The sequence below is a fragment of the Hyperolius riggenbachi genome, chromosome 1, assembly GCF_040937935.1.
Source record: "Hyperolius riggenbachi isolate aHypRig1 chromosome 1, aHypRig1.pri, whole genome shotgun sequence".
NCBI classification, from domain to species: domain Eukaryota; kingdom Metazoa; phylum Chordata; class Amphibia; order Anura; family Hyperoliidae; genus Hyperolius; species Hyperolius riggenbachi.
Genome location: NC_090646.1, coordinates 619,267,671 through 619,286,322, shown reverse-complemented (window position 1 = coordinate 619,286,322; position 18,652 = coordinate 619,267,671). Strand labels below are relative to the sequence as shown.

At 44.6% G+C, this 18,652-nt stretch overlaps 1 protein-coding gene across 3 annotated transcripts in view; it reads left to right on the top strand.

The window, feature by feature from the left end:
* Window positions 1-18,652, top strand: part of LOC137528965 (complement component C9-like) — a 209,585-nt gene that overhangs the window by 106,313 nt on the left and 84,620 nt on the right. The window lies entirely within an intron of this gene.

Genomic DNA, 18,652 nt, shown 5'->3' with positions numbered 1-18,652 from the left:
TGACTGGTGAGTTTCGGGCCCCTAGGCCGAAGAGGTCATAGCCTAGGGTCACAAAAACCTGTTTATTTGGGCTATTTCAATGGTAGTGATGGTGACGTACATAAATCGCAGCAATGGCCGTTAGCAAAGTCTGAATCTCACGAAATGTCTCATGCAGGTAGAAGACATATTGTTAGACTTGGATTCCAAAGATGGGGTCCCTACATCTCTGCAAACCAGAGTTACAGGGGTCCAAAATTGGTAAAATCCCCCATAGGCTTTCATTGGGCCTCCTATTTACCGTTCCAAAATCTCACACCATTTCAAAGGGCAATGGCTCAGCAGTGGCAAAACTCACCAGTCATGATCCCCCTAAGGGTCCCTACAATGCTAGAAAATTTGGTACTGCTGAGCCATTGCCCTTTGAAAAGATGTGAGATTTTGGAAAGTGAAATAGGGAGGCAATGAAATCCTATGGGGGATTTTACCAATTTTGGACCCCTGTAACTCTGGTTTGCAGAGATGTAGGGACCCCATCTTTGGAATCCAAGTCTAACAATATGTCTTCTACCTGCATGAGACATTTCGTGAGATTCAGACTTTGCTAACGGCCATTGCTGCGATTTATGTACGTCACCATCACTACCATTGAAATAGCCCAAATAAACAGGTTTTTGTGACCCTAGGCTCTGACCTCTTCGGCCTAGGGGCCCGAAACTCACCAGTCATGTTCCCCCTAAGGGTCCCTACAATGCTAGAAAATTTGCCACTGCTGAGCCATTGCCCTTTGAAAAGATGTGAGATTTTGGAAAGTGAAATAGGGAGGCAATGAAATCCTATGGGGGATTTTACCAATTTTGGACCCCTGTAACTCTGGTTTGCAGAGATGTAGGGACCCCATCTTTGGAATCCAAGTCTAACAATATGTCTTCTACCTGCATGAGACATTTCGTGAGATTCAGACTTTGCTAACGGCCATTGCTGCGATTTATGTACGTCACCATCACTACCATTGAAATAGCCCAAATAAACAGGTTTTTGTGACCCTAGGCTATGACCTCTTCGGCCTAGGGGCCCGAAACTCACCAGTCATGTTCCCCCTAAGGGTCCCTACAATGCTAGAAAATTTGCCACTGCTGAGTAATTGCCCTTTGAAAAGATGTGAGATTTTGGAACTGTAAATAGGAGGCCCAATGAAAGCCTATGGGGGATTTTACCAAATTTGGAGCCCTGTAACTCTGGTTTGCAGAGATGTAGGGAACCCATCTTTGGAGCCCAAGTCTAACAATATGTGCCACAAGAGGTAGCGCTCACGGTGTGCAATTAACCCACCCTAAAGCAATAAAAATCGACAGATTGTATTAACCTTTACATAAAAAACAGAGATTGTTTAAAGCAAGCAAATAACATTAAACGCAAACGGCCAAGTGCAGGAGACCAGAGTTGTCCTCATATGACCCACTGCATAACACTAAATGTCCAATAATTCTTTTGCAAACTGTATTCTAGACCATATGCATGAAAGAACCTATGCAATTAAAAGTCCAAGTTCAAAAGACCTAAAGTCTATTTTACATAAAAATTACATAAAAATTACATAGACCTGACTAATATCAACATATATGATAAAAATATCACTTTCTTCACATAAATTTTCTCAGGAGCAGCAGTCAGTGTACTTCTAGCGATATCAGACAGGTCACCTCCACCAGCACCCTTTTTGTGTGTCACTCACCCCTGTCCTAGACCAACCAATGGCCATGCCCCTGATGAGTCACTGAGTGACGAAATCGATCGGGCGGAGCCTGATGCGGAAGTGGGAACCTACGCTAGGGTGAGCAGAGGCGAGGAGGCACGTGTGGTATCCATCCCAGCGTTTTTTCCGTGCGCGCGGCGGAAGCGGAGGGGGGACACTGATAGAAGCCTGCCAGCCTGGCCACCAAACGAGGGAGAGCCCGTGTATATAAATTACTCAAACGTTGATTTTATCCAAGGAACATGTGAGTGCAATTGCTTTTTATAAATAAATAGCTTTTAACAGTATCACGCTATGGAGGTTTTTTCTTACTGAGGTCAATCATCATATGAAGATTATCATCTATTGGTGGCGTGTGGACATTGCTCTTGCTGGAGTGGTGGGGGACGACCCGGGAACGGTCCCAAGGCTCATATAGACCATTGGTTGGTCTAGGACAGGGGTGAGTGACACACAAAAGGGTGCTGGTGGAGGTGACCTGTCTGATATCGCTAGAAGTACACTGACTGCTGCTCCTGAGAAAATTTATGTGAAGAAAGTGATATTTTTATCATATATGTTGATATTAGTCAGGTCTATGTAACTTTTATGTAATTTTTATGTAAAATAGACTTTAGGTCTTTTGAACTTGGACTTTTAATTGCATAGGTTCTTTCATGCATATGGTCTAGAATACAGTTTGCAAAAGAATTATTGGACATTTAGTGTTATGCAGTGGGTCATATGAGGACAACTCTGGTCTCCTGCACTTGGCCGTTTGCGTTTAATGTTATTTGCTTGCTTTAAACAATCTCTGTTTTTTATGTAAAGGTTAATACAATCTGTCGATTTTTATTGCTTTAGGGTGGGTTAATTGCACACCGTGAGCGCTACCTCTTGTGGCACATATTTTTTTAAAACTAAGAGGAGGCGAACAGGTGACAGGGGTTTGGGCAAAACTGTGAGCGCTGACCTCTTTTTGAAATCAAGTCTAACAATATGTCTTCTACCTGCATGAGACATTTCGTGAGATTCAGACGTTGCTAACGGCCATTGCTGCGATTTATGTACGTCAGACTCGCCACCATTGAAATTGCCCAAATAAACAGGTTTTGTGACCCTAGGCTATGACCTCTTCGGCCTAGGATTGCATTGAACGTGACCCACGCATTGTGCGCATTCTGGACAACACCAATTACTGGGTTTATACCCTTCTGGATCCACGGTACAAACACAATGTTCCAAAACTGCTTGAAGAAAGAGCCAGACAGGTCAAAATGGAAGAATACCAGCAGGCCCTTGTGGAGACTTTAGAGAGGAGATTGACATCCTCCCCCTCCTCTAGCCAGTTGTACGCCGACAGACTGACTTCCGCAAACCCAGGACGACCAGGAGGGCAGCAAACAACACAAGCCGCAGCTAGTGCCCAAAAGGGAATGGTATCGGCAGTGTCCTTGGAGTGGGAAAATTTTCTGACACCCATGCAGCAGCACACAGAACAGCAAGCGTGCAGATCCACCTCCAACACCGATCGCCTGGAGAAGATGGTCAAGGACTACATGTCAGATGGCGTAGCTGTGTTGAACAATCCATCTGCACCCTTCAACTATTGGGTATCGAAGCTAGACACCTGGCACAAACTGGCAATGTACGCAATAGAGGTGCTGGCTTGCCCGGCAGCCAGCGTTATGTCGGAACGCTGTTTCAGTGCTGCCGGAGGCATCGTCACAGATCGGCGGCGTATCCACCTCTCCACAGAAAATGCAGACCGTCTGACTCAAATTAAAATGAATCAATCCTGGATTGGAAACGACTACGCAACACTCCCGGACCCCAACCAAGTAACATGAACAATGAACATCTGTGATGGGTTAGCGTTTCCGGTCCCTGTTTATTGAACCTCTCATCTGTATTACATTTATGACTGCATGGCGACAAAATACAAATTGCTATCCGCACGCTTCTTGTCCTCATGCAAGGCCTGGGTTGTTGTGTCTCAAAGCGTGGCCTTCTCCTCCTGCGCCACCCTCCTCCTGTTCCATCACGTGTGCTGCTGCTGGGTTAGCGTTACCGGTCCCTTTTCCTGGAACCTCTTATATGTATTACATTTATGACTGCATGCCGACAAAAAGCATGTTACCTGTGCAAAGAAAACAGACATTTCCCGCATTTAAAAGACAGTTTTCCCTTTGAAACTTTAAAATCGATTTTCTCAAAAACTATAAGCCCTTTTTGCTAAAAAAAAATTTCCTCTTGTACCCACTCCCAAGGTGCACATACCCTGTAAATCTGGGGTATGTAGCATATAAGGAGGCTTTACAAAGCACGAAAGTTCGGGTCCCCATTGACTTCCATTATGTTCAGAGTTCGGCCATGTTCGGCCCGAACCCGAACATCTAGATGTTCGCCCAACACTACACGTGACCCGTTCGGCCAATCACAGCGCTAGCCGAACGTTCGGGTAACGTTCGGCCATGCGCTCTTAGTTCGGCCATATGGCCGAACAGTTTGGCCGAACACCATCAGGTGTTCGGCCGAACCCGAACATCACCCGAACAGGGTGATGTTCTGCAGAACCCGAACAGTGGCGAACACTGTTCGCCCAACACTAGTTAAAACTATGTCAGACATTTCCACTCTCAATGACAGAATCCAACTTTCCAATTGGCAATACTTTCATATACGTTCCTATCTAAATTCCCTCAAGACAAAATTTGATTGGCTAAAACCTCTAACACCCTTTGAAAACCTGGTAGTAAATAAGGCCCCTCACACCCACCTTGTCTCCCAGATATATCAGATGTTACTGATATCTTCTTGCCCTGCCAAACTGAAGTTTCAAGAAAGCTGGGAAGAAGATTTAGGCTTTGAGATAGGAGAGGAACAATGGGAGAAAATTCTGATACTAAACCATAAGGGGTCCTTGAATGTTTCCACACAAGAACTAGGATATAAAATACTCACCAGATGGTATAGAACCCCGAAAATCCTACATAAGATCTTTCCCCTGGTTTCAGATAGCTGTTGGAGATGTGGAACAGCTAATTGTGGTATCCTGCACATTTTTTGGTCCTGTCCCTCTCTTGACACATATTGGAAACCAATCCATAAACTTATAGAAAAGATTACCTGCTCTGACCTGGAGTTCACTCCAAGTGTCATTCTCCTACATGACACACAAACAGGTATAAAATTGTACAAAAAATCCCTTACTATCCACCTCTTAAACGCAGCTAAAGCCTTGATACCCCTAAATTGGAAAACCCCTAATCCACCTTCAGTCAAGGCCTGGATCCAGAGGGTTGACGCAACCGAAACAATGGAAAGAATGATTCTCATGTCACAGGATAGATCAGAACAATACACTATTACTTGGTCTGTTTGGAATGTGTTTCAGTGCTCTGATGAATATAAGAACTTGATCTCCTGAATTGGAATTCTTACCCACTCACCTATTTCCATCCCCTTCTTCAACCACCCCTTCTGGCACATGGAAAAACCAGGAAAACCTGGGAAACCAGGCCCATAGATTCTAGGTACTTGGTGTCCTGGATAGATAATATAACCTACCAGATAATAGGTGATCAAACACCTAGACAAGACTAGCCTGTCAAGCATATAGTTATATATAATTGAAGTTTCTCTATAACGCACATGTTTGTATATTGCTTTTGCAACCTTTTCCTATACCTCTTGAATGTAAACAATTATCAACGCATTTTATAGTGTCCATACTGATATATTGTACCTGATCTTTGTACTACTCTATGCTAATAAACTTTGATTGTGAAAAAAAAGTTATATGCTCCTCTCAGATCAAGTTTGGTGAAAATTCTTGCTTCTTTTAATCTTTGGAACAGTTCAGGTACCAGAGGTAAAGGGTAGCGATTTTTAACTGTAACTTTATTTAGCTCACGGTAATCTACACACGGACGCAAAGAGCCATCTTTCTTTTCAACGAAAAAGATTCCCGCCCCGGCTGGGGATCTGGATGGGCGGATGAATCCCTTTTCCAGGTTCTCATGGATATATTTTTTGAGAGTCTCTTGTTCAGGGTCAGATAATGGGAACATTCGGCCAAAAGGAACTGGGGCTCCCGGTACCAGGTCTATCGGACAGTCGTATGGGCGATGTGGAGGTAATTGATCAGCCTTCTTCTTGTCAAAGACATCTTGAAAGTGATGGTAACAGGCAGGAATCTGCTCCAAGTCTATTGACATGTTCAGTAGAGGCCCAGAAGAGACTGTGTTTTCTAGGTTACAGTGCTCTCCACAATAAGTTGATGGAAATGAAACTAAGCCCGTGGACCAATCAATAGAAGGATTGTGCGCCCTAAGCCAAGGGAAACCAAGGATGACAGGATACAAGGGAGTTGACACTATATCAAAACGGATAAACTCCTGATGGGACGGTGATATGATAGACAATATGGGTGGGGTTTCAGAGATAACAGGTCTAGAACTGATGGAGGATCCATCAGCCAGATGAATGTGTAATGGTTCTTTACGGTTTTGCAGAGGGAACTGATGTCTAGATACAAAGGCTGCGTCCAGAAAACAGCTGCAGGCTCCAGAGTCTATGATAGCGGTGGTGTTAAGGACTCTTCCTGGGAGCTGAAATGAAATTGAGACAAAACAATAATTAGTAGGACTGCGGGGTGCTTCAGGGATATGGGTGGTACTGGGACTTGTCTTACCCGCAGGCTTCACAGGACATGTTCTCACGAAGTGCCCAGCCGTGCCACAGTATAGACATAGATTCTCTCTACGGCGGCGTTGACGTTCTTCAGGTGTTAACGGGGGGCGAATCAGGCCTAATTGCATAGGTTCAGGGGGATCCAATGATTGGGCTGAAGAGACAGGTGAAGACATGGCCGCAGGGCTCCAGAAGACTTGACTTCCACTACTTTTCTCCAGTTGGCGTTCTCGAAAACGCCGATCCAATTGAATAGCCAGTTTAATCAATTCTTCTAAAGTTCCAGGGATTCCAATTCGGGCTAACTCATCCTTAAGACCCTCAGATAACCCTTTTCGGAAACAACAGAGTAATGCAGATTCGTTCCACGAGACATCCGTAGCCCACCGACGGAATTCTGAAGTGTATTCCTCGACTGTTTTACGTCCTTGTCGGAGGTTCAGGAGTATAGCTTCAGCGGTGGCTCGGCGTTGTGGGTCATCATATAAAACCGCCATTGCTTCAAAGAAGGTTGCCATAGACCTCAATGCAGAATCCTCTTTCTCCATAAGGTGATGGGCCCATGATTGTGGTTCTCCAGTGAGCAATGAAATAATAAATCCTACTTTGGTAGTTTCGACAGCAAAGGTACGGGGTTGAAGGGCGAAATACAGTTCACAAGCATGGCGGAAGGCTCGGAATTTGATGCGTTCTCCTGAAAATCTCTCGGGCATAGGTACACGGGGTTCCGGAGCAAGAGCGGATACAGCTGGAGGATCAGAGGGTGGTGGACCTTGGGCTGCTGCTGGAGGAGCAGGAGCTGGTGTAGATGGTAACAGTAAATTCGGGTGCCTGAGGCAAGTAGACAAATCGGGCGCCGCCATTCACTCCCATAATAAATATCGTTTAATGGGCGCCCGACAGGAAAAAAGGGCGCCGGAGAAAAATAACGTTTTATAAGCGGCGCCCGGAGACTTTTACTGTTTTATAACTGCTTCTCATGATTACACATTATTTTATGATTTATAATTTTTTAAACATTATTTTTAAACGAAAAACAGTACAATCTTTTTTAAAACATTATTTTTAAACGAAAAACAGCACAATATTTTTTTTCACACGTTATTAATGCTTATCACAGGGGGGTCTTAGGTTTAGGCACCACCAGGGGGGTCTTAGGTTTAGGCACCAACAGGGGGGTCTTAGGTTTAGGCACCAACAGGGGGGTCTTAGGTTTAGGCACCACCAGGGTGGTCTTAGGTTTAGGCACCACCAGGGGGGTCTTAGGTTTAGGCACCAACAGGGGGGTCTTAGGTTTAGGCACCAACAGGGGGGTCTTAGGTTTAGGCACCACCAGGGGGGTCTTAGGTTTAGGCACCACCAGGGGAGTCCTAGGTTTAGGCACCATCAGGGGAGTCTTAGGTTTAGGCACCACCAGGGGGGTCTTAGGTTTAGGCACCAACACGGGGGTCTAGGGGTTAGGGGTAGGTACAGGGAGGGTTACTTACTATTTTTTTTTAAACGTTATTATACGTTTCACTTTTTAAACGGAAGATTAACGTTTTCACAATTGCCAATTTCATGCACATTATTTAATGATTTATAACTTTATAAAACATTATTTTTAAACGAAATATAGTACATTATATTTTTAAACGTTATCCATGTTTATCGTTTAAAACCCCGCGCCCTTTTTTCCCAGCGCCCCTTTTTAACGTACGCGGTGTAGATGGCTGATGAGTTATTTCATGCAGTCTTCCTTCTAAACGGGTATATCCTTCTTGTAAATCCTTGAGAGCTTCCGTCAGTGTAGCCATTTGTTTGTATAGAGTGTTCAAAACACTAGCCGTATCCCCAGACTCCATTTGAGTGGCTGTGGTATTTTGTAACAACCAACTCACGTACCTGAAGGCTGGAGTCTAGTGCGGGGATAACAGCTGCTTATGCGGCTCACCACACAGAACCTCTGGGTTTGGAACAGAGTCTCTATGGAGCAAGGGGCAGAAGCGCTGACAGTTGACAGACGCTTCCGCGAGCTGAGTAAGGTGGTGCAATAACTCAGCAACCTGAGATGACAAAGTTCTTGGCACAGATCCGGGTCTAGTAACCAGACAGGTCCTCTTCCAATCCGAGTCGGGTATCAAAGCGGGTAGTCGTCCATGCAAAGGTTGGCAGCAGAGCAGGTAGTCAGACAGGCAAGAGGTCGGCAACAAGGCGGGTAGTCAGGCAAGCAGAGGTTGGCAACGAGGCGGGTAGTCAGGCAAAGCAGAGGTCGGCAACAGAAATCAATCAACAGGAACAGGTTCAGCAGGACGGGTCACACAGGAAACTTGCTGCAATACCACAGCACCAGGCACTGCACTCTGAGGCCTTTTATAGGCCGTTTGACCTTACTGCGCATGCGCAATGACGCACGCGCGCAACGCGTACTGCCGCGCACGCACTGCACTACGGCGCACGCGCGCAACACGCAACGCCACCACGCGATGCGTAATGCCGCATGTGTACGCGCACAGCATGCAGGCCCCTACACCTTCCAATGCAGAGGCCCACCATGCCGCACACGACCCGCACGGACACACACCGCCAGTACTCCCCGTCTGAGAGCACGACGGCATGCCCTGAAATGCCCCTGGACACCCGAACGTGCCAGCCGCCCAGGCCCTACCGGTGAGTGACCATGACACCCCCCCAGGATAGCGTATAAAAAGGGCCCCCACATTGGGCGACATTCTAAACCGGAGTGAGTTTCGCTCATGTCCAACCACAAATTGGTTGGGCACTAGCCGCCCCAGGGGTAACTATAAATGTGGCAAATGTAAATATTGCCCCTATATGTGGGAAGGTACCAACTACCGCCTGGGAGGGGTGCAGTGGGAGGTGCGGGCTTTTATTATCTGTCAAACAAAGTTTGTATCTTATGTGGTATTTTGTCCTTGTGATTTTTACTATGTTGGCAAAACCACTAGGCCCTTTAAAGAAAGAATAAATGAGCATTTCAAATCAATAAAGTCGGGAAAGGGATGCCCCCGACTCATCGAACACATAAGGGAAGTACATGGAGGCAATGCCAAATGCCTGAAATTTGCAGGTCTCCTGCATGTCAGCTCCTCTAGGAGAGGTGGTGACCGCGATCGTAAATTAACTCGACGAGAATCACGGGTAATTCTACATACGGAAGCAATGGGACCAATAGGTCTTAATGACAGGCTGGAATTGGCTTGCTTCCTTGATCCGTAGCTCCCCTATGTTCGATGGGTCTGGGACATTGAAATGGTTGGATAAAGGGTGTTGTCCATATGAATAAGGTACCCCTTAAATGTACCATGGAGATTTGTATCCTTGCCCCCCTCCTTTTTCTTGGTTCTCTAGTCCTTTTTATTTTGGATTATAATAGATTTCACGATCTGTGTTCCTTTCTCCCCCTCCTGGTGTTGGGCTTTGGTTTCTTTGGGACTTTAAGCTGCAGCTTGCCCTGTCCTGATCTTTATTCCCTTATATGGGTTGCCTCTCTTTTTCCTTCCCTTTTTCTCCTCTTCTCTTACACACCCTTCTTTCTGATGGTGCCAGAACAGACTTGGGCACCCGTTAATGAAGGTCCTGGTATACAGGACTCAAAGGTGCATTGGTCACTGTTGACCCATTAATAAATGGATCAATTTCAGTATGTGCTGGGAATGGACTAGGAGGGGAGACTGCCCTGGAGACTTAGGCACATACAAAATTCATTGGTGCCCAATCTGTGATTCTGGTAAATCAGCTTGGGTCCCGGGTTACTATATATCTTCTTCCTCGCCCCCCTTTTTTTCAACGTAAAGGTAACATGGATTTCGCGGCTATATGTAATAGACCGCGACCATGTACCTATTGGGGACCTTCTCCCCTCTCCCCTCCTGTTAGGGCCGCATGTACCCCCCTTTTTCTTTAGTGTAGGACAAACAAAAAATAAGGCAAAGGAAAAAACCTTATAACCAAGTGGATACCTTCGGAAACTTTAGTAGGTAGATGTGGGCAGTCGGAACTATATAGGAGATAATGTATCTCCAGGGTCTTCTTTAAGATCGGCAGTGTTACCCCCAGTCTTTTTAATAGGGTTTGGGGTCTTTTAGGGATTTTTATAATAATAAAAAGGTGTTTTTAACCTGTTGGGCAGTGAGTTAATACAAGGATAGTAAGGGAATGCTACTTCATGCCACCGTGGGCGTACACACTATGTTCACATAAAGTTTATTCACATGAAAAAATGCACAATGTTTAAACAAGCACAAGTCACTTTAATGTAATTTCATACGATTAATGTTATAACACTGCAATGTTTATCCTGAGCACTTTTGGTAATGTACACCGTATTTATGTATTGTATGCCACTTGAAGTACACAATGTATCTGTCGCCATAGCGACCAGAATCGCCGCATACGCTTGCTGTGTCTAGCTTATGTGGCGTACTATCACTCTTCGCTGCTGGTACGGCGTGGCCCCGCCCCCTCACCCCGACCCCTGTGACACCAACTCCTTACACCAATCACGAGCGCCGAGGGTGCGGCTTCCAGATCTTATACAGGAAGCCGCACTGCGCTATTATGATTACAAGACACAAGCACGTGAACAAGCGCCAGTCAGGCGCGAAACGGCGTAGTGCAGTCCCTCCACCCTGGTCACCCGAACCCCGGCACACCTCAGCACAGACACCTGGAACAGGTTTGACACAATCAAGAGCTGCAATTATGTATGTATCATGTTTGGCATGAAGATGAATTAAAGCGGATCAAGGTGACAGTTGCCCGCCTCATTTTGATGTACTATATGCATGATGACTTCTTTCTAGTGATATGCACCGGTTGCACGCCCTTTGGCTTCTGTTCATATGCTGCTATACAGGAACGCTTTGAGGTGAAGTTTTGTGCCGTTAGAAGAGACATATGCAGGCTGCATTTTCTGTTCCTCCTCAAGATCTAAATACTGAGTGCCGAGTGGTTTATATTTCTGCAGTGTACTACAATAATAAATAAGGACCAAGTGGGCTTTATGACAGGGCGTTATGCGGGTGATAATATTCGACGCACCATAGACTTAGTTGATCACAATAATCATCATAAGACACCATCAATCTTATTGAGCTTAGACGCGGAAAAGGCCTTTGATAGGCTGAGTTGGCCATTCCTGTTTCAAACACTGAAAATAATGGGTTTTGGGGGAATATTTATAGCTGTACTCCAGAAATTTTACTCCAATCTTAAAGTAGCGCTTAAGATTCCATTTACTGATCCTCACCAATTTTTTACAATATCCAATGGCACACGTCAGGGTTGCCCCTTGTCCCCATTTCTGTTTGCCCTCTCCATAGAACCTTTAGCAGCTAGGATAAGGGGCAACCCTGATATACAAGGGCTGTGTGCTTGGGGAGATCGGAGTACAAGTTATCTCTTTTTGCAGATGATGTGCTTTTGTCTATTACCAACCCCCATGTTTCTCTACCAAATCTGCATGTGGAGCTCTCTGAGTTTGGCAGGTTCTCCAATTATAAAATTAATGGAAAAAAGCCAGAAGCTCTTTCATTTTATCTGACAACTCAAGCATTGGGGGGACTGCAGTCGAGGTTTCCATACAGATGGCAAAAGGAGACACTGAAGTATCTAGGAATATTTATTTGCAAAAATTCAGCTAAACTCTTACAGCATAATATAACTCCACTATTATCTAGAATTACTAAAGATCTAGCGAAATGGGATGATTATAATATTTCATGGATGGGCCGGATGGCAGCTTTTAAAATGAACACTTTGCCTAAACTTATACATTTTCTCCTCCATTCCTGTATGGATGTCCCGCTCATATCTCCTTCCTCTGCAAAAAGCATTGATGCGATTTATTTGGCACAAAAAATCCCTTAGGATATCTAAATCAGTTCTCACTTTACAAAGGCAGTTCGGTGGTATGTCAGTACCTAATATATACAACTATTATATAGCCAGCGAAGTTAGGCAGATGATAGCATGGTATGAGAGATCTCCTCATGCTCGCTGGACCCAGATTGAACTTTCTCTCATGCATCCTAATCACCCTAGTGCATATTTGTGGGGGCCGGGTTTGATCCCGAGGGAGACTATTCTTGTCTATTCCTCTATCAGATCTAACTTAAAACTTTGGTCAGCTTTAGGAAGACGTTATGCACTGCTTCCCCCGGGATCAAGCCTTGTTCCCATACAGTGGCTTGCAAAAGTATTTGGCCCCCTTGAAGTTTTCCACATTTCGTCACATTACTGCCACAAACATGAATCAATTTTATTGGAATTCCACGTGAAAGACCAATACAATATGGTGTACACATGAGAAGTGGAACGAAAATCATACATCATTCCAAACATTTTTTACAAATCAATAACTGCAAAGTGGGGTGTGCGTAATTATTCAGCCCCCTTTGGTCTGAGTGCAGTAAGTTGCCCATAGACATTGCCTGATGAGTGCTAATGACTAAATAGAGTACACCTGTGTGTCTAAGAGAATAGTGGTAGCAACAACACCATGAAGTCCAAAGAACACACCAGACAGGTCAGGGATAAAGTTATTGAGAAATTTAAAGCAGGCTTAGGCTACAAAAAGATTTCCAAACCCTTAAACATCCCACGGAGCACTGTTCAAGCGATCATTCAGAAATGGAAGGCGTATGGCACAACTGTAGACCTGGCAAGACAAGGCCGTCCACCTAAACTCACAGGCCGAACAAGGAGAGCGCTAATCAGAAATGCAGTCAAGAGGCCCATGGTGACTCTGGACGAGCTCGAGCTGCAGAGATCTACAGCTCAGGTGGGGGAATCTGTTCATAGGACAACTATTAGTCATGCACTGCACAAAGTTGGCCTTTATGGAAGAGTGGCAAGAAGAAAGCCATTGTTAACAGAAAAGCATAAGAAGTCCCGTTTGCAGTTTGCCACAAGCCATGTGGGGTACACAGCAAACATGTGGAAGAAAGTGCTCTGGTCAGATGAGACCAAAATGAAACTTTTTGGCCAAAATGCACAACGCTATGTGTGGCAGAAAACTAACACTGCACATCACTCTGAACACACCATCCCCACTATCAAATATGGTGGTGGCAGCATCATGCTCTGGGGGTGCTTCTCTTCAGCACAGACAGGGAAGCTGGTCAGAGTTGATGGGAAGATGGATGGAGCCAAATACAGGGCAATCTTGGAAGAAAACCTCTTGGAGTTTGCAAAAGACTTGAGACTGGAGCGGAGGTTTACCTTCCAGCAGGACAACGACCCTAAACATAAAGCCAGGTCAACAAGGGAATGGTTTAAAACAAAACATATCCATGTGTTAGAATGGCCCAGTCAAAGTCCAGATCTAAATCCTATCGAGAATCTGTGGCAAGATCTGAAAACTGCTGTTCACAAATGCTGTCTATCTAATCTGACTAAGCTGGAGCTGTTTAGCAAAGAAGAATGGGCAAGGATTTCAGTCTCTAGATGTGCAAAGCTGGTAGAGACATACCCTAAAAGACTGGCAGCTGTAATTGCAGAAAAAGGTGCTTCTACAAAGTATTGACTCAGGGGGCTGAATAATTATGCACACCCACTTTGCAGTTATTTATTTTTTTAAAATATTTGGAATCATGTATGCTTTTCATTCCACTTCTCACCTGTACACTACTTTATCTTGGTCTGTCACGTGAAATTCCAATAAAATTGATTCATGTTTGTGGCAGTAATGTGACAAAATGTGGAAAACTTCAAGGGGGCCGAATACTTTTGCAAGCCACTGTATTTGGCAACCCTGTTTTTACTCCAGGCCTCAAATATGTTTCCTCTTCAATCTGGGCCCAGAAAAACAACAGGTATATCTCTGACTTATTGGACCCTTTTACAGGATAATTATATACATTCGAAGCTCTTAAAGAAAGAATTTTACATACAGATTCATATTATCTGCAAATCCGACATTTTATTTTCTCTAGATCTCCTTCATTGGAGTTCCCCAGGAAAACTAGTTCTAGGCTATGTGGGAGTCTGGCCCTTTACAAACAGGTTTAATTTCCTCTCTCTACACCTGGTTCAACTCACCTGAACGTATCACCCCTAACTTCCAACATAAGTATATGCAATACTGGGATGCAGCTTTAGATACAAATATGGACTTAAAATCATGGTCAAAAATCTGGCTTAATGCAGCAAAAACATCAATATGTGTCACCACAAAAGAAAATATCTACAAAATCCTGTTCCTCTGGTATAACACTCCATCAAGACTCCATAAATGGAACCCAGCAATATCATCAACATGTTGGAGGAATTGTGGACAAGATGGTACAATACAACATATATTTTGGTTCTGTCCAACTATTCAACAGTTCTGGCTAGAAGTCATTCAACTGATACAACAAACAACTGATATTACCATTCCTATAGACCCTTGGATTTGCGTCTTAGCCAAACCATTGCCTCAATTGAAAGGTCCTAGGCAAAAACTTGTTAAACATTTCCTGACAGCAGCTAGATGTACTATATTTAAACATTGGAAATACCCCAATAGGCCTTCCATCTTGGAAGTCCGCAACAAAGTGAAGTATATATACAAAATTGAACACTTAAAGAGAATCTGTATTGTTAAAATCGCACAAAAGTAAACATACCAGTGTGTTAGGGGACATCTCCTATTACCCTCTGTCACAATTTCGCCGCTCCCCGCCGCATTAAAAGTAGTCAAAAACAGTTTTAAAAAGTTTGTTTATAAACAAACAAAATGGCCACCAAAACAGGAAGTAGGTTGATGTACAGTATGTCCACACATAGAAAATACATCCATACACAAGCAGGCTGTATACACCCTTCCTTTTGAATCTCAAAAGTTCATTTGTGTGTTTACCTTCTGTCCCCTTCTTCTCTCATGCACTGAACATTACAGGCTTCCTGCAGACAGCTCTGCCTGTGCCTGTGTTTGTAATTCCTCAGTATGTGTCAGCCAGCTACTTTCACAGCCTAACAGAGGAGGATTTTTATCCAGCACTCCTCTATCACTGATAAGATAGCAGAGAAGCTGCTGGCTTATGTAAATAAAACACACACTGGAGTGTGCATAGAGGAACAGACCAGCACGGAAGAGTTGGCAGCCTTCCAGACACAGGCCGACAAGTCTGACAGGGGAAAGATACATTGATTTATTACAGAGACCGTGATAGTACAAAGTGCTGCAGTGAGCCAGAACAGATTAGAATAGGTTTAGGAACTTGTAGGATGGTAGAAAAAACGTTGTAATTTTTGTTACAGAGTCACTTTAACAGCAGTATTGCAAGATAAAGTGCATATTTTTGATAAGGTGTGAAACTCTATTGTGCTGTTCTCTACTTTTCTGTCTAATTTGGGTGAGAGCTGAGATACTTTGGGCTGGCGACCTTCTCTTCTTCTTTTTCTTTTCTTTCTGTTCTTCTATTCTTACTTCTTTCTTACCTCTTTATTTTAGTTTTCTCTTTTCTTTTTTCTTATATCGATGGATGGGTAGTTCCCCTCCAATGGTGAGCTACAATACCCAACTTTAGGGAAATTGGTTACTCTTTATCTTCTTTATGTAACCAATTTCCAGGGAATGGGACGTTATTATAAAGGCTATTTGATGTATGTTCTTGTTCAACATTTGAATTTTTTTCTCCTTAGACGTCATAAGGCTTCTCCCACTCGGGAACTATATTTTTGTAAGATTTCCTGTTTTACATAGTTGGTATTGTTTGTATTGATACTTTTTGAAAAATCAAAATTTTATATACAAAACCTTTCGGTTCTGTCAGATTTCTACTACCTACTGTCAGTGACAGCAACATAGGAGAAAAGTAATTTATGGCTCATTTTACTCTTAGAGAAATGTATGTTTTATTAGTATATGTTTAAATGCATTCTAAGTTTACAATTTCCACGATAGTGGTCCTTTAACTATCGTATGTATCAGGTCACTATTACATTGATTAGTGATGAGCACACATTTTCGCATAATCTTAATTCAAAATAATGATGTAAAATCGTAATTACATTTTTGGTAAAATCGTAATTAATTTTGTTAGTAAACATAATCAGGAACTGTACATTTGCAATTTGGCTTAGTTTTCATGTAATTCTGTGACAATTTTAGTGCTTAATAGTAAAGCCCACCACACATGCTATTGCTATCATCACCAAAATTGTTATGTATGTTAAAGCAGGGGCGTTGCTAACCCCAAAGATCAGTGGCACGTTCCCCCGAATCTATTCTGGGGTGCCCCAGATGTCCCCCAGGCAGAGTCAGCTGTGGTGCCTCAATGGCAGGCATGCTGGGAGCTGTGGTGCATCATTTGGGGGTATGCTGGGTGCTGTGGTGCCCCTATGTGGGCATACTAGATGCTGTGGTTCCATACTGGGTGCTGTGAGGCCTTCATGGGGGCATGCAGGGAGTTGAAGTTATTCTATGGGGGCATGCTGGGAGTTGTGGTGCCTCAATAGGAAGCCTGTGGGAGCATGGGAAGGGGTCCACTAGAAGGTCAGGGAATGCTATGGGGGAACTGCCAGCCTGCTCAGCAGAAAGTCAAACTAGCCAGTACAGAAGCCTGGTAACTGCCTAGTTATGTTTAAGTGGCACTGCCTATGTATGTGATATGCTGCAATTTTTTTGTAATAATGGAGAGAGGGGGGGGCTTCATCCAACATTTTGCTGAGCAGATGTACTTAGACTGCTATTAAGTTCATGTAAATTTGGCTCCACACATGACCACACCCACATTCTGGTGCATGGCCACACCCATTTTCTGTCTGGAGTGCCCAAAAGTGCCCCGGATCTCTTGGGATCCTAGCAACACCCCTGTGTTAAAGTGAGTCTAAATTTAAATAAAAAAAAACAGATACTCACCAAAGGAAAGGCTCTGAGTTCTATAGAGCCTTCCCATTCCTCTTATAGTCCCTGTGTTCCATTGCTGGCTCCCCTGTTAGCAGTCTCCAACCAATGGGTTGGAGACTGCTCTCTCTGCTGCTGCGGGAGGCTTCAGCAGTCTTCAGAAGTCCGAGTGCTCCCAAATATGGGCTGCTCCATACTGCGCCTACGCGAGCGCGCATTCCCGTGCATCGGTCGGAGACTGCTAATGCGGGAGGCAGTGGGGGAATGCGGGAACCGTAAGAGGAATGGGAAGGTTCTATGGGACTCAGAGCCCTCCCTCTCCTTCCCTCTTCCCTCTATGTCCTGTCAGAGCCTCACAGCCACCAGCAGGACGTAGATTCCAACTATGTCGGTCCAGAAGCGGTTGGGTGTACATTAGTACAGCCATTTATGGGTAGAGAGATCCAGTTGGATGTAGCTGCCACCTCCATCTAAACGTGCTGTGTAGGATTGTGGTAATGTCTTCCACTGTTCAAATTGTTAAAGTGAACCTAAAGTCAGGATGAAAAAATGAGTTTAACTCACCTGGGGCTTTCCTCAGCCCCCTGAAGCTCATCGGTGCCCACGCTGACTCCATCAGATGTCCCTGGACCGGCCGGCGGCGACTTCCGGTTTTGCCGTCACCGGCCGACAGGCTGGGAACGCGAGTGATTCCTCGCGTTCCCAGCTAGAATAGCGCCCCCTATGCTGCTATTGCAGCATAGGGAGGCTGCAATAGCAGCATAGGGGGCGCTATTCTGGCTGGGAACGCAAAGAATCACTCGCATTCCCAGCCTGTCGGCCGGTGACGGCGAAACCGGAAGTCGCTGGCCGGTCAAGGGACATCTGATGGAGTCAGCGTGGGCACCGATCAGCTTCAGGGGGCTGAGGGAAGCCCCAGGTGAGTTAAACTCATTTTTTCATCCTGACTTTAGGTTCACTTTAAGTCTCTTTGCCATAAGAGGCTAAACTGCGTGTTTGTTGAGCAATTCAGCAAACCAGCCATAAGCGTCATATGGCTGAAATTACATACAGCAGCATTGGGCAGCACGTTGGCGTAGTGGTTAGTGCTGTCACCTTGCAGCGCTGGGTCCCTGGTTCAAATCCCAGCCAGGGCACTATCTGCAAGGAGTTTGTATGTTCTCCCCGTGTCTATACAGGTTTCCTCTGGGCACTGGTTTCCTCCCAAATCCCCAAAACATACAGATAAGTGAATTGGCTTCCCCCTAAATTGGTCCTAGACTATGATACATACACTTTGTGATATAGACATATGACTATGGTAGGGACTAGACTGTAAACTCCTCTGAGGGACAGTTAGTGACAAGACAATATACTCTATACAGTGCTTTGATTGGTGCTATTGGTTGTTGTTGGTGCTATATCAATAC